This window comes from Lepus europaeus, chromosome 18, assembly GCF_033115175.1.
Source record: "Lepus europaeus isolate LE1 chromosome 18, mLepTim1.pri, whole genome shotgun sequence".
NCBI classification, from domain to species: Eukaryota; Metazoa; Chordata; class Mammalia; order Lagomorpha; family Leporidae; genus Lepus; species Lepus europaeus.
In genome coordinates this window covers 69,697,611-69,713,892 of record NC_084844.1, presented here as the reverse complement: position 1 = coordinate 69,713,892, position 16,282 = coordinate 69,697,611, and the positions used below count along the sequence as shown (strand labels likewise).

The following is a 16,282-nucleotide window of genomic DNA, read 5'->3' as shown; positions in this document are numbered from 1 at the left end:
TAAAAAGTAAAGGGCATTCAACACTGTCAAACAAACCTTGTAAATCATCTAGGTAGGTTGAAAATGTGAGGTAATTACATGATCATTTAGATTAAGTGTTAAAGCATTTAACAAAATTCAGTATCCTGATGGAAAAAAAAATCAACTTCTGGCAAAACTGCAAAAAAGAGAGACTTCCTGTATGTGATCAAGATAGTCTAAAATGGATCTATAGGAAACTACTTAACACAAGGTCAGTGAAAGCTTTTCCCCTGGGAACAGACCTAGCCATGCCTGCCTTCTCCCCCATCTCTCTTAACAGGGAAATCTAACAACAAAAACAAGAAAGCATCAACCCTAAATAAACCAGTAACTCTGTCAATGTACCCAGATGACACCATTACATACAACGATACAATGTCATCCCGAACTACATACAACTGACAAGTGAGGGTATCGAGATGACTGGGCAAAATGTCATGACCGCGGCATCCCATGTGGGCACCAGTTCGAGTCCCAGCTGCTCCACTCTGACCCAGCTCTCTGCTGTGGCCTGGGAAAGCAGTGGAGGATGGCCCAACTTCTTGGGCCACTGCACCCGCGTGGGAGACCTGGAAGAAGCTCCTGGCTTCTGGCTTCAGATTGGTGCAGCACTGACCTTTGCAGCCATCTGGAGAGTGAACCAGCGGATGGAAGACCTTTCTCTTTCTCCCTCTCTCTCTCTGTAACTCTGCCTTTTAAATAATAAACCTTTTTAAAATATTATTAACAGCAAGAAACACATAGGAAATATTAAAAAGACAAAAGACAGACTAGAAAACACGTTATCTACAAGAGAAATGAACCAAGAGGATTAGCCACGCAATATCTTTAAACATTGTTCAAAGGAACATCACAGAAACTTCCCAAAGGAGAAATCGTTCGGGATATGAAGAAACACAAGATCAGAAGTCGATGATCCGCAGTTAGCGGTGACTCACCTTGAGCGGCTTCTGCAGCTCACGAACTCTACAGGTCCTGAGAGCCCGGGGGAACACCGAGGCCACAGTGACCCCGCCCGGAAATCAGGCACCAGGGCGGCCTCAAACCCCAAACCTGGCAAGCAGTCCCGTTGCCCGGCAACAACCTCCGCACGCCCACTGCGACAGCGAGCATGCTGATTGGCTATGGCCTTTGTGACGCCCCTCACACCCATTGGTTTTGCAGCTGTCCAATCAAGGGCCCCCCGGTGAGGGTGGTGGAGCACTTCCTCATCTCGCGAGATCCCTATGTCCTAGTGGTGTCCAGACTACAGCGGGAAGAGCGTCCCTGTGGTGGCTCGGCCTTCTCTGCTCTGAGAAGAGGAAGCCAGAGGCTTCGGGAGCGGGAAGTGGTGAGTGTGTGGGGCCAGGTTTCCCAGAAGGGGCCGTGGGCGGATGGATTCTGTCAGAACCAGCTACAGAGGGACCTGGACTTACCCCACGTGAGCTTTTCCATCCGCGGACCCCACCGCTGAGGGCTGGGCCGGGTCCGGACACGGGCGACAGGCCCCGTCCCTGCACCAGCGACCTCGGCTCCCTCCAGAGCCTCCTCTCCCTCTGTGTGCGCGCAGTCCGCCTCTCCCCAGGTCGTGTGGAGAGGACGGAGGGAGATCGGGGAGCGTGGACTGCGCTGTGGCCTTTTGTTGAGGCGAGGCCGGCTCCGGCCTTCAGGCCCTGTTTGCCTGTCTTACCAGTTAGCTAAACGTGGGCTGGAACGCGTGCAATGTACTGCACACTGCTTTCCATTAGGTACTCCAGTTAGAGTAAATTCTCATTCTTCTTAGAAATAATGTAACATTTCACTAAGAATCACCTTTATAATCAAGTAAGGCCAAACATTTGAGTAAATGAATTGTCAGAATGCAAATCCAGGGGAAAAAAAAAAGAAAAAAAATGAAAAGAAACACGATCATTATTCCAGTCAAATCTTTCTGATTTAGAAAATATTTTGGGGCTGGTGCTGTGGTGCAGCAGGCCAAAGCCCTGGCCTGAAGCGCGGGCATCCCATATGGGTGTCGGTTCTAGTCCTGGCTTCTCCTCTTCCAATCCAGCTCTCTGCTATGGTCTGAGATAGCAGTAGTAGATGGCCCAAGTCCTTGGGCCCCTGCACCCATGTGGGAGACCTGGAGGAAGCTCTTTGCTCCTGGCTTCGGATCAGTGCAGCTCTGGCTGTTGCAGTCATCTGGGGAGTGAACCAGTGGATGGAAGACCTCTCTGTCTGTACCTTCTCTGTAACTCTGTCTTTCAAATAAATAAAATAAACCTTAAAAAAAGATAGTGTGTTGTTGATGCTAATTTGGCAACATTTCCCATACACCAGAACTGTAAACTCAATTTGCATGGAATTGAGCAAAAATATAGGCGCTGAGGACTCTAGGTATAGACTTATAAAACAAAATCTTGAAATCTGGGGCCTCTTTTTTTGATAAAAGAATAGGAAACAAATCAGTTGTGTATGGGGAAGACAAGTACTTTGAGGGGAAGAAAATGATGGCTTCTGTGCTCATAAGGAAGGTGGGGGTGTCAGAAATATGGCATTGATCACATATTTCCCTTTCTAAAACATCTTCCCTACAGGTCCAGAAACTGCTCAGGTGTGGATGTAGGTTGTTGAGCAACAGACATTCCTGCCTTCTTGATTCTACACAAAGATACAGGTACAGTATATCTTCATGTTTGCATTGGTTAAGAGTTTCAGGGTATACAGTGCAAGATCTTGATTTTGAATGTGTTTTCTGTGTTTCTGTTTAGGTCATGTGAAGAGTTTTCGAAGTTCTCTTTTTTTCTGGTGTTAACATTTCAGCCATTTGAAATAGGTTTGCTGTTATTTCTACACAAAAGCTTCATTGCCAACTGTAATGCATTCAGAACACTTTCCCCAGGCCTTTCGTTTACTGCTAATGTCTTGGGTCTTGTAAAACCTTTTGGGTTCTAGACTCTGGATGTATAAATTCTGTTCTCCCTGAGCTGTTCTTTGTGAAATGCCAATCTTATATTGCTAATGCTTGCATGTTACTGTAAGACTCCACTTACCTGGGCCACAATAACAAATGAGGAACAGAATGTTAGAGCTGTGACAAGGGAATGAGATATGCTCTTTTGATCAGGGGGCCCTTGCGTAGGATTGTGTACTTAGACATCTGAGTAAGTTTAGGAGCTTGGATTTATTGGACACTTTTTTTGTGAGTACTTTGTTGTTATTCCTACTTGGGTTTTGATTAATGATTAGATAACTTTCTGGCAATGCATGTTGTAGGGAAAATTGCATCTCCCAAAGGAGAGCACCTACTCACCACATTGCTAATTAGTCTTCACCTGATGAGCCATTAATCGTGGAAAGGGGCAAGGAGCAACTTCGATAACTTCAGAGCAAACTCTAGAAGACAATCAGATATGTTCTAATTGCACTCAGCTTCCTCTCCCATGGGTTGAATGGAGGACACGGGAGAGGGAAATGCACCTTCCTCTACAACACCAAGACTGGACTCTCACTCCTTCACTGGAGCTGTGATTCCCAAGCTTCCTACAAATACAGACACTATTTCTTTCTCCTTCCCCTCTCTCCCTTCCATTCTCATTCTAACAAAAGCAGACGTGATTTTATGGAAACATTGATCTATCCTTAAACTTTTCATTATAAAAAATGAATTGGCTGAACCCATTCAATCATATCTTTATTCATACTTAGATTGGATTACCATATAACTATGCATACAACAACAAACCTAAATTATCAGTCTACCATCTTCTCTATTTCATGTTACATGGATTTGGCCTTTTATGAAAAAGTTATTTTTATGTTTCCAAGCCATATGATCATAAAAGTTAGCTGCCTTACCTCTCCGAGGAAGATGAGCACATTTAGATTAAGCTGTTTTGCGTATTTTCTAGGCTGTTTGTTATTTTGTCTGAGCATCCCTCTGGTTTATTGGAGCCTCAACTACTTGCTGAGACATGTTCTTTGTATCAGTACACAAAAGAATAAGGTTGAGAAACATTTTCTCAGGTAGTGACAAGAATGTCACAGTGCTGTGACCTACAAGGCTTGTTACAGAAAAGTCAAATTTATAAAGAAATGTTGCATTTAGAAAGGAATGCATGAAGCAACTAGCTAAATGCAGCTCTCAAACACATAAGCAGGGCTGCTACATAGAGTGGTTTAAGGACTTGTCAAAGGTCACATGGCTGATAACTGGTACAGGAGGAATTCAAGCTCCATTCCTCCTAATCCTGATAAACTAGTTTTTGTTTTGTTTTGTTTTGTTTTGTTTTAAGATTTATTTCATTTGTTTCAAAGGCAGAGGCATAGAGAGAGGTATTACATTTAATGGTTCACTCCTCACATGGCCACAATGTCCAGAGCTTCATCTAGGTCTCCCACATTGGTGCAGGGACCCAAGGACTTGGGCTGTCTTCTACTGCTTTCTCAGGCCATAGCAGAGAGCTGGATTGGAAGTGGAGCAGACAGGACTCAAACTGGTGCTCTTATGGGACGCCAGTACTGCAGGCGGTGGTTTTACCCACTATGCCACAATGCTAGCCTGAAACTAGTTCTTTAACTACAAGAATAGTAATTTCAAAGATTCACTAAGTGCTTCCTGTGAACCAGGTGCAGCTTCATAGGCAGTGACTTGGCAACCATGGCTTCATAGTGAAATTACTCAGATTTTGTGTGTCTATACAGTATGTTAGCTCAGTTACAGCATAAATGGATGCTTGATGAGCCTAAAGGACATGATGAGATTTTGACAGAGGACTGGGGACTGAGCGTTGGGCTGAGTGGAGATTTTTAAAGAGAACACCTGCCCTGTATGGATACTACCTCCATTCCACATCACTGGGCTCATCCTCTGCAGGGGCAGCAGAAGCTAGATACTTCCTCCCCATCTCCCATTACAGATTCCTTGATTTTTTTCTGTTGGGCACACCTGCTGCCATGATGTGTGACTGACTCCCAGGAAATGTACTTTAAAAATTTTATTTACTTGAGAGGCAAAGAGGAGACAGGTAGACATGGAGAAAGCTCCCATCTGCTGGTTCACTTTTCAAGTGTCTACAAGGGCTGGGACGGGACTAGTCCTAAATCAGGAGCAAATAACCCAATCCATTTCTCCCATGGGGATGAAAGGGACCCAATGACTTGAGTCATCACTGGTAACTCCCTGGGTGAACATTACCAGGAAGGTGGAATTGGCAGCTGCAGCCAGGAGTCAAAGCTAGCCACTCTGATATGGGAAAGGTGCATCTTATCTGCGAGGTGAAATGCCTGACCCAAGGAAATATTCTATTGTCCTTCTGGGTGGGATGGAGAGTGGGTGACTGGAGCTGCAGGAACCATTTGGTCCCATGAGGGAACCTTATGGATGAGGCAACAAGGCAAAGGAGCCCCTCCTGGAATGAATATCTTTGAATCCTTATATGTGAGAGAAGTGTTAAGCTACAGGTGGTTTTATTTTTTAGACATTATTTATTTAAAAGGCAGAGTTACAGAGAAAGAAAAGTCAGAGAGAGGTATCCTCCATCTGCTGGTTCACTCCTCAAATAGCTGCAGCCACTAGGACTTAGGCTGAAACCGTGAGCTAGCAGCTTCAGTCAGGCCTCCCACCTGGGTGCAGGGACCTGAGTACTTGGATTCCGCACTGCTTTCCCAGGTGTATTAGCAGGGAGCTCCAGCAGAAGTGGAGCAGCCAAGACTAGAACTGGAACCCCTATGGGATACCAGTCATAGGTTGTGGTTTAACCCACTATACCACAATGCTGGCCCCTAAGCTACACTTTTAAATATTTCCTTTGTGTGGTACTCATAGCTGGAATAAACCCTAATACACGTGAGTCATTTTATTCCTTTGATACCGACAATAACCCTCTAAACAAGCACTGTGATACTCTCCATGGGCAGGTGAGAAAGTGGAGCCCATAGAATCTAAACACCTTTCTCAGGGACACAAAGCTGAGTGGGAAAACTGAGGTTCCTGCACCCCATCCCTTTTTAGGCACTGTAATAAATTCCTCAAATGTAAGATGAATCAGAGGAAATCCTGGTGGCTTTGTCCTCAGTTAGGACACCTTGTACTAAGACAAAATTATGAGTCCAACTCTTTAGTGGCCTATTAGGTGACCGTGGATAGTTTAGTTCAAAATCCTTCTCACAAACATCTTGTAGAGAGTACGTGGTGTTTTCACTGGGTTGTTTTTGAGTTCAGGTCACTAAAAGCCCATCTCCAACCAGCTTGAACAATGAGGAGAGTCAGACACAGTGGCCCTGGGCTCGACAAATTCCATGGATGGAGATATCAGTGAGAACATGGGCTCTTTTCACCTCTGCTCTGTGACTCACAGCACTATCATTATCTGAAGTTGATTCTCTTTGTGACAAAAGGAATTGGGCTTGGAGCAAGCAATTGAGATTATCCACACTCTTATTTATGGGTAATAGAAAGAAAATGGCATTCCTTGTCTTTCTTTAAAAACTGAAGTGGGGGGTCAGTGCTTGGCCCAGTGGTTAAGATGGCTCTTGAGAAACTTTCATCCCAAATTAAAGTGCCTGGTTCAAGTCTTGGCACACTTGCAATTCCAACTTCCTGCTAATGTGCAACCTGGGAGGCAGCAGATGTGGGGAGACCAGATTGAGTTCTCTGATCGCAGCCTCAGTGTGGCCCAAACCTAAAGATTTCAGGCCTTTGGAGAGTGAAATAGCAGATAGAAGGTCTCTTTCTGTGTCTCAAATAAATAAGCATATAAATATGTAAATAAATAAATAATATCAAAGTAGAGGGTGTTATGGTACAGTGGGTTAAGCTGCCACTTGGGATGCCCATGGCCCATATTGGAGGACCTGAAATCAGGTCCCACCTCTGCTTCCAGTTGAGCTTCTTGCTAATGCACCTGGGAAGCAATGGTAATAACTTAAGTATGTGAGCTCCTGACACCCATGTCAGGGAACAGGATGGAGTTCCTAGCTTCAGCCTGGCCCAGATGCAGACATTTGGGGATTGAGCCAGTGCTTTCTAATACATAACTCTTTTAAAACTCTAGGTTGAATTTCTTGCCAATCACCTCCTGTCCAATAGCAAAGGTTGGAGGTATCATCTGACGTGGGACATTAATAGACAAATGATCATCAAGGTCAGGGGAGTTGGTGCAGACAGGACTGTAATGTTTTAAGAGGAATGCTCCCTCTGGACCAACTACTCAGAGATCTTCCCTGCAACCCCCCCTCCCTGCCCCAGGATACTGCTTTCAGAGCTGTCTGTGGCCACAGAGAAGAGGTGTTCTGGAGAGTGGTCACTGAGGAGAGAGGAAGGGTGGGGAACCCCAGGGTCCCCTTTCTCCTGGTCTGGAGTCCCTTCTCCTACATCACAGCTCTGCAGCAGAGCATGCCTGTCACCTCTCTCAGCCTGTGACACAATCTATTAACATTGCCCATGGTTATGTTAGACTTGAGGACCACAGTGTACTGTCCACTATGTCAACTTGAACTTCTAGGTTGGAGCTGGCATTGTGAAGTCATGGATAAAGCTGCCGCCTGCAGTGCCGGCATCCCATATGGGCACCAGTTCTAGTCCCGGCTGCTCCACTTCCAATCCAGCTTTCTGCTATGGCCTGGGAAAGCAGTAGAAGATGGTCCAAGTCCTTGGGTCGCTGGACCCATGTGGGAAGACCCAGAGGAAGCTCCTGACTCCTGGCTTCAGATTGGTGCAGCTCCAGCGCTTGTGACCAATTGGGGAGTGAAAGAGCAGATGGAAGGCCTCTCATTCTCTCCCTCTCCCCTCCCCCTCCCTCCCTCCCCCTCTCCCTCTCCCCCTCCCCCTCTACCCCTCCCCCTCTCCCCCTCCCCCTCTCCCTCTCTCTCTCCCTCTCTCCCTCTCCCTCCCTCTCCCCCTCCCCTTCCCCTCTCCCTCTCCCTGCCTTTCCTGCTCTCCCTGTGTAACTCTTTCAAATAAATAAATAAATCTTAAAAAAAAAGAACTCCTAGGTTTTCCATGAAGGTGACATCTGAGTGTATCCCTCCCAGGCAGCAAAGTTGGGAAGAGCTTGTCAGTTAGAAAGACCAGGGAGGTGAGACCAAAGAGCTGCTAATTGGTGAGAGCCTTATGACCTGATCTGTGTTTGTGGGTGGGGTGTAGCCTGTCCCCATTCCCTCCATCTGTGAGTGGGACCTGTTCCCTCAGCTACAGTTCTAGGAGAAATTGCTGTGTTTAGCTCCTGGCCCAATCACTGCTGTGTGGAAGGATTCACCAATTAAGCCTCTGCAGTGTGTATGGGAAGGGTTATGGGAAGGGTTTTGCTGTCCCCATTAAAATGCAGTAATGGAGAAACTGTCCCCAAGCACTGCCAGGTGAGCTCCACACCAGCTCTGCCCTCTCCCAGGGATTCAGCCTCCCAAGATGCACCACATCCATAGGCCCCTCCAACTCTTCCTTTCTGTGGGGAGAAGGTGGGTGGCAGATGGCTGCAGGCCCTGCCTGTTGCTAAGGGGAAGTAATGGCAGAGGACCAAAAGGACCATGCCCTGGAACACCAGGTTTCTGTGCCTGTTCCTATGACTATGCTACTCAGGCAGTTTTCTCTGTTTCCATTTGTGAACCATGTGTCTATCATCTAAAGACTGGGAGTCCTGCATCAGCTGCATAACACTTTGCCCAGGGCTCACTGGTTCAGGTGTTCTGCATTCTCCTGCAGCCTCCATTCTGCCCCAGGGAGTCCTGCCCACATTATTTTGATAAGTAATTCTCTAAAGCCATTTAAAATAATTTCTGTGTTTAGAAATGAAATGAGGTCATCACTACTGGCTGACTAGATGCCTATTTAAATGAGTAACTTTACCTTGACTTAATAACTGATCTCCCAGTTGGAAGTTAATACATAACTATTTTAAGTTTTTTTTAAAAGATTTATTTATTTTATTTAAAGGCAGAGTAACAGAGGAGCAGAGAGAAAGAGAGAGAAGTCTTCCATCCACTAGCTCACTTCCTAAATGGTCACAATGGTCAGAGCTGGGCTGATCCAAAGCTAGGAGCCAGGAGCTTTTCCCAGGTCTCCCATTTAGGTGCAGGGGCCCATAGTCTTGGACCATCCTCTACTGCCTTCCTAGGCCTCAGCAGAGAGCTGGATTAGAAGCAGAACAGCCAGGTCTCGAACCAGTGTCTACATGGCACTGCTGGCCTTACTTACCCTCTATGTCACAGCACCAGTCCCAATATGTAATATTTAAACTAACACTATCTATTAAACTCTGAAACACCACTGCCTGTGTTCTACATAAAAGTCCCTTAAGTGGCCTCTCCAAACCACTACTTTACTATGGCATCCCTGATACCAGCATTTCTTGCACCTGAATTAGCATTTTTGCTGAACAAGTAACTGTGCACCTGTATTGCAAGAGGTCTTTTAAGTGCACAAGGATGTTTTTTAAAGATTTATTTATTTGAAAGTCACAGTTACAAAGAGATTTCCATTTGTTGATTCAGTCCCCAAATGGCCATGCTGAAGCCAGGAGCTTCTTCTGAGTTTCCCACATGGTATAGGGGCCCAAGCACTTGGACCATCTTCCACTGCTTTCCCAGGCACATTAACAGGGAGCTGGATCAGAAGTGGAACCAGGACTCAAATTGCTACCCATATAGGATGCTGGCACTGCAAAAGGTGGCTTAACGTTCAAGAATTTATTTTGAATGACCATCTTTATGACACAACAAGTTAAGCTGCCACATGTGAGGCCAGCAACCCATATTTGAGTGCCAGTTGCAGTCCTGGCTATTTTGCTTCCTACTAATGCTCCTGGCAGAAGAGCCCCTACCACCCCTGTGGGAGACTCATATGGACTTGTGGTTCCCATCTTCAGCCTGGGCCAGTCCTGGCTCTTGTGATCATTTTGGGAGAGAGCCAGAAAATGAAAGATCTATATCTCCCCTTTCCACCCCCACATAACTGTCTTTCGTAAAAATAAAGTTAATTTCGACCTGCACCATTGGCATCCCATATGGGTTCTGGTTCTAGTCCCAGCTGCCCCTCTTCCAATCCAGCTCTCTGCTATGGCTTGGGAAAGCAGTAGAAAATGGCCCAAGTGCTTGGGCCCCAGCACCCACATGGGAAACTGGGAAGAAGCACCTGGCTCCTGGCTTTGGTTCAGCACAGCTCCAGCCATTGCAGCCATCTGAGGAGTGAAACAGCAGAAGGTAGACCTTTCTCTCTGTCTCTCTCTCTCACTCTTTGTAACTCTACCTCTCAAATAAATAAAAAATTAAAAATAAATGGAGTTTCTTTAAAAATATTTTGAAATCCATGTACCATTTTTGTATAATAGGCATTTTCCATGAACTTTTTGAAGCCCATTCACATGCAGAGATTTTGAATTTGTTGCATAAAATAAGATTATCTTTTAATTCCATTTTCCAAACTTTTGAAACTCTCATATTTGCTTTTACTTCTATTTTTCTATAAACTGTATATATATATATATATATATATATCTGATTTTATTTCTTGCAAAACATGGATTGCATTCCCTTCCTCATGCTTTCACTCCAGTTTTAGTTTCCTCTTTTCTGCACCTGTAATCTGTCTTGCAGTTTCTTCTAATCTCTGTCTATCCTATGTGATGTGATCAGATCAGACTCCTTGGAGAACAGTTTTCATCTGGTTACTCTCTTGTACAAAAGTGGTTAAAAAAAATCCTCATACTTAAGAATGAGGAATGCCTCCTAAGTAGTGGTTTAACCTGCGGTACCACAGTGCTCATCCCTGACATTTTATTTGATATTTCCCTGGCATTTTGAATTGTTTTACCTAAATTCATTTGTTGGAGCCAGTGTTGTGATGCATTAGGATAATCTGTTGCCAGTGATGCTGGCATCCCATATGGGACTGGTTTGCATCTCAGCTGTTCTACTTCCCATCCAGCTCTGCCAGTGCATCTAAGAAGCAGCAGACTACCCAAGTTCTTGAGTCCCTGCCACCATGAGGGAAACTTGGATGGACTTCCAGACCCTGGCTTTGATCTGACCCAGTCCCAGCCATTGTGACCATTTGGTGGGTGAATCTGCAGATGGGAGATCTCTCCCTCCCCCATCCCTGTCTCACCTTCTTTATAACTCTGTCTTCCAAATAAATAAACAAATCTTTTTAACATATTTGTTTTTCAACCTTTTTTCTCCCTACCTTCTAGCACACTCCCTTGGTGCTGCTGCTCTCTGTGGACTTGTCCTCCTCAGCCTCTGACTAGAGCACAGCCACCTCTCCAGTGCTGACATCCTCTGACATACATTTCACTCTTCTGTTCTCTTTAAACTTCAGACTCTGCTTGGGCAACCCAACTAACTCTCATGCATAGACACACACACCTGAGGACTCCAGAGCCTTAGATTTCAGGTCTGAACTAACTTTCATTTTCAGATGACTGGTGAAAAAACAAGTCTGGAAGCCAGAGTGTAGCCTTGTGGTTCAGATACCTGTGTCCCATATTGGAGTTTCTGGGTTTGATTCCCAGTTCCAGCCCCTGACTCCAACTCTCTGAAAATGCAGACCCTGAGAGCTAGCAAGTGATGGCACTAATGATGGGGTTCCCTGCTCCTGGGCCAGCCCGGGCCACTGTGGACATTTGAGCAGTCAACTAGAGGGTGAATACCACTTCTCTGTCTACTTGTCTCTTTGCATCTCCAATTAAAAAACAAAACAAAAAAGTATGTCTATATCTTCCATTAAAATAACTTCCTCAATGGCTAAAAATAGTTTTGTTGTTAAAGTAAGCAAAAAAAAATGCTTCTTGGTTGTAAATGATATTTGAATAATTTATAACTGTAAATCAGACTTCCATAGTGGATAAAGAAGAGAAAGATGAGAGCAATGATTTTTACTTCTGGCTTTGATGCTTCTTTGTCATGTAACCTTGGAAAATTCATGTAAACTCATGGAGACCAAGTTGAGTGTCTTTAAAATTACAGGCTCATCTAGTTGAGGCAAGTGGCATAAAGCTGAGAGCCTTCCTTGTTTCTGTACCAAAAGAGCTAAGTGACATTAGCAAGTCATTTTACCCCTCTGGTTCTTCCTCCACTGTGAAATAAGAAGATTGTCTTTAATTTAAAGGATTTATTTTACACAATACTATCTTATGGTAAGGTGTGCATGACTGTCAAGTCTTCTGCAACTCTAGCAGTTGGCACTGAAGATGAAATGCTAAACAGCATAGAACAGCTAGGACTGGGGCCCTCGCTATGGCACAGTGGGTTAACACTCTGGCCTGAAGCGCAAGCATCCCATTTGAGTGCCGGTTCAAGACCTGGTTGTTCCACTTCTGATCCAGCTTTGTGCTATCGCCTGGGAAAGCAGTAGAAGATGGCCCAAGTCCTTGGGCCCCTGCACCCAGAAGAAGCTCCTGGCTCCTGCTTTTGATCAGCACAGCTCCGGCCCTTTTAGCCAACTGTCAAGTGAACCACCAGAAGGAAAACATCTCTCTCTGCCTCTCCTCTCTCTGTAACTCTGACTTACAAATAAATCAATAAATAATAAAATAAAATAAAATAACTGCTGGGGCTTGTAGTTCTATTAGCACCTACACAAAAACATTTGAGTTCATGGGAATTTTTGAATTTAAATACAGAAACACTGAATTACTGTTCAGAATCAGTATAGTGCTGAAGGGTGATTTATCTTCCCCACCTGGGGTGAATATGCTGAGAAATAAAGGGAGATAAACAGACCTTCTAGGTTAAGTCTCATTCCCCTTGATGAGCTGTTCATGTGTGTTTGAGGACACAGCCTTTCTGCACTCTTGCGATATTTGCAATGGATTAAATTCAAGACTAATTCACATTTGCTGGCCAGCAGCTCCTGGAATGCTTCTGACCACAGCAGTGCTTCCTTCAGGGAAAGTCTGCAAGAGCAGTTCTGTAGTGAGTTGTGCTCAGAGCAGTTCCCTTCCCAGCTCAGCAGTGAGCTGTTCAGATTGCAAACACAGGAATCTCAACTTACTTGATGAAAGTTTGCTATTTGCTTTTCTTGCTGATTTTGGCCTTCCCAGGAGTGGTGGGATTTTGCAATAAGTAGCTTAATCATGTCTTCAAATCTTTTAATCTTAAAAAAAAATACATTTCACTGAATGGCCATCCTTGAATACACTACTGAGCCTGAATGCATTTTTACCAAATAAAGTCGCCCAATAGCTACAAACCAAAAGCCACCTAATATTAAACTCAGTCCCGAAGTACTGAGCAGTTTCATCAGTTCCTCAGAATGTAACTACTGCTTTGAGGACTAAAGATAGGATTTTAATTTTTTTTTCAATACACTGCACAGCTAATAAAGCAGATGCTGTCTCTGGCCCACAAAAGGGGACAGTTTCCCTGCAAGGTTAACCGCAATCGGGAGACATTTCACACCTGATGGAACCCGCAGCGGGACTACCTTGAGCCAGCTCCTCTGCTTCCCTTTCCACCTTCGGTCCTGGACGGGCCAGAGACCACGCACAGGAGGTGCCACCGCCTCACCCGTGCCCCCCTGTAACCCGCAACGCTCCTGGGAGGCAGATGCCGCAGAACAGTGATTTGTTCCATGGTTGTCACTGCGTGAGGTCAGCCCATCATGACAAAACGACCATGGACTCGGAGGAGACATCCAACTGCAGAAGCACTGCCCCAGCAGCAGCACAGGAGGGTGGATGACGGAAGGCACAGCGCAGCCAGGATCTCTAGGGACCCCGCAGGACTCTGCTGCCCTGGATGCCTACAGCAGGCTGTGCACGAGGGCCCAGTGCACCTCCAGTGGCCTCCTACCAAGCCCTTCCTCCTGTCTGCCCGTGCAGACCACACAGATGCAGCGTCAGTGAGCAAATCAGCACCACGCACTTGGTTTTCCTGCTGAGACTCGGCCTTCATTGCTTCCCCAAGTGCCGCATGTGCTGCAAACCTCAGCCAGCAGGGCTGGCGGGAGAGGCTGAGGGTCGCGCTCACCGGGTCTGCCTCCCCTCCTGGCTCTCCTAGCTCTCGATGCTGCCGCCTGTGTTCTTGTCTCAAGGTCCAAAATTGAGCTCAATGGCCAAGAACCTAACACCACCCTCGTCACCCACACACACCGCAATGACCAGCTGCCTGCCAATGACCACCGCCTTTATAGCCGGCCGGCGTGGGGCGAGTCTGGCAGCGCCGGTCCTGTCCCAGGACAGTGAGGATTGGTCTGAGGCCCCTGGCCAGGCCGAGCCTGAGCATCCATGCAGCAGATTCTGGAAGCAAGGGAGCTGCTGATGGCCGAGGCTCGGCTCAGAGCACACTCAGGGAGACACCACGCCTGGCAGGGGCGCTGGGGCCCTGGACTTTCCCAGGCTGCAGTCCTGGGGCAGAGGCTGGCTTAGCCCTTCTTCCCCAGCCCTTCCCGCAAGTGGAGTGGTATTCCCACGGGGGCAGCTTTCTTTAAGGGAGAGCAGATGAACCCCGAACTCTGTGACTCCGGGTGCCGGCCTGCAGCCTTCTGGGAGGGCCTAGGAGACAGTGACTTTGTCAGGAGGCGACACCCGAGCTGGGCCTGCTTTTTGGGACAGCTCTGGATGCATGTCCGCGTGTGCCTGGACCTGCGGGGCCGCCTCTCGTCTCCTGGAGGATCTGGGAGCTGGGCGTCCTGGTGGCGGGGGCAGGAGGGCGATGCGCTGAGCTCACCCTGGCTGCACCAGGCTCTTTGGAGCCTTTCAGAGTTGAGGTCACCTCCTGAGTCACTCCTGGTCTGCTTGGGATTTGCCAGAACCCTGAATTAGGGGTGTGGTGGAGGTGGTAGTAGTTGACTTCAATGCACTTTATTTGTGAATTCTTCAAACACAGCTTCTCCCTACTCCTGCAGGCTTTAAGGTGATTGATGAGGACAGAGTGCCTGAGCTGCGAAGAGACTGAATTTTGGAAACTACGTCCAGAACTCCACAGTGCGTATTCAGGTGCTCTTCCCTCAGGCCTGCAGGTGGACAGCAAGAGCAACAGTAAGATATTAATTACTGTAGATACTCCCCGTTCTTTACAGTAGACCCGCCAAAAGAGAATGGGGGATGTGTGCTTGAACAGTGGAACCAGGCAGCATGCTAGTGAGCTGCCCAAGCGCTTGTACCCCTGCACCCACATGGGAGACCCAGAGGAAGCTCCTGATTTCCTGGCTTCAGATCGGCCCAATCTCTGGCCACTGCAGCCATTTAGGGAATGAACCAGCAGATGGAAGACCCCTTTTCTCTCTCTGCCTCTCTCTCTGTAACTCTACCTCTCAAATAAATAAATAAAATCTTTTAAAAAATGTAATTGAATGTTAAGTAATGTGAGGATAGGGCAATACAGATTCCCAAATTTTAGTTCAATACTTTTAACAAATACTCCCCATTTACTTAAAGGAAGAGCAACTCCTTGTGTGCCTGCTGCAACCTTGCCAGCATTTGAAGAGGAAAAGCTCATTGCCTGCCCTGAGGGGCCAGTGCTGCTTCCCCCTCAGGAGTATTCACATGACTGTTGGACTGGCATTTCTGTAATGAGAGGATTATAGCCAACAGATGGCACAAGACAGTTCTTTATAATTATTTCCTACAGTCAGGTTCTTTTAGTTATTTAGGTGCTATAGTAGTTACTGTGCATATCCAGAGCAGCCATTCTCCCAGCATCTTATTTGCTTTCTGACAAGTGCAATAGTTTGTAGTGATTTTCCCCCCATGGAAGTCAGTTTGTATTTATTTCTGTGAAGGATATCAAAACCAAGGTGCATTGTCCTCAAGGGACTTATGGATTTATAAATCTTCAAAATGGGTTTATAAATAATAAAATAGCAAAAAATTTGAGGACAGTTTTTACAGCATCAATCTTAAATTGTTAATTAAACAAAGTTATTTTTGTGTAAACAGAACAAAATTATATGGACATTCACAGTTACATTTTTTTTTTGATAGGCAGAGTTAGAGAGAGACAGAGAGAAAGGTCTTCCTTCCATTGGTTCACCCCCAAATGGCTGCTACGGCCGGTGCCTGTGCCAATCCAAAGCCAGGAGCCAGGTACTTCCTCCTGGTCTCCCATGCAGGTGCAGGGCCCAAGCACTTGGGCCATCCTCCACTGCCTTCCTGGGCCACAGCAGAGAGCTGATCTGGAAAAGGAGCAATTGGGATGGAATTGGTGCCCCAACTGATATTAGAACCCAGTGTGCCAGCACCGCAGGCAGAGGATTAGCCTAGTGAGCCCCGGCACTGGCCATATTTACAGTTACATTAACAACAAAGATGTACGGGATTTGCTCACCCTGTCACCATCCGCCTACTTGTTGGCCCCCGAGGACTGC

General features: G+C 46.3%; 1 protein-coding gene across 1 annotated transcript in view; it reads left to right on the top strand.

The window, feature by feature from the left end:
* Positions 1-1,268: 1,268 nt before the first annotated feature.
* The window catches only part of LOC133777209 (zinc finger protein 260-like), a 50,987-nt gene continuing 35,973 nt past the window's right edge, over positions 1,269-16,282 (top strand). Inside the window, 3 exon segments of the mRNA XM_062216686.1 lie at positions 1,269-1,351; positions 2,577-2,656; positions 14,822-14,954. The gene's annotated coding sequence lies outside the window, so the exon portion shown is untranslated.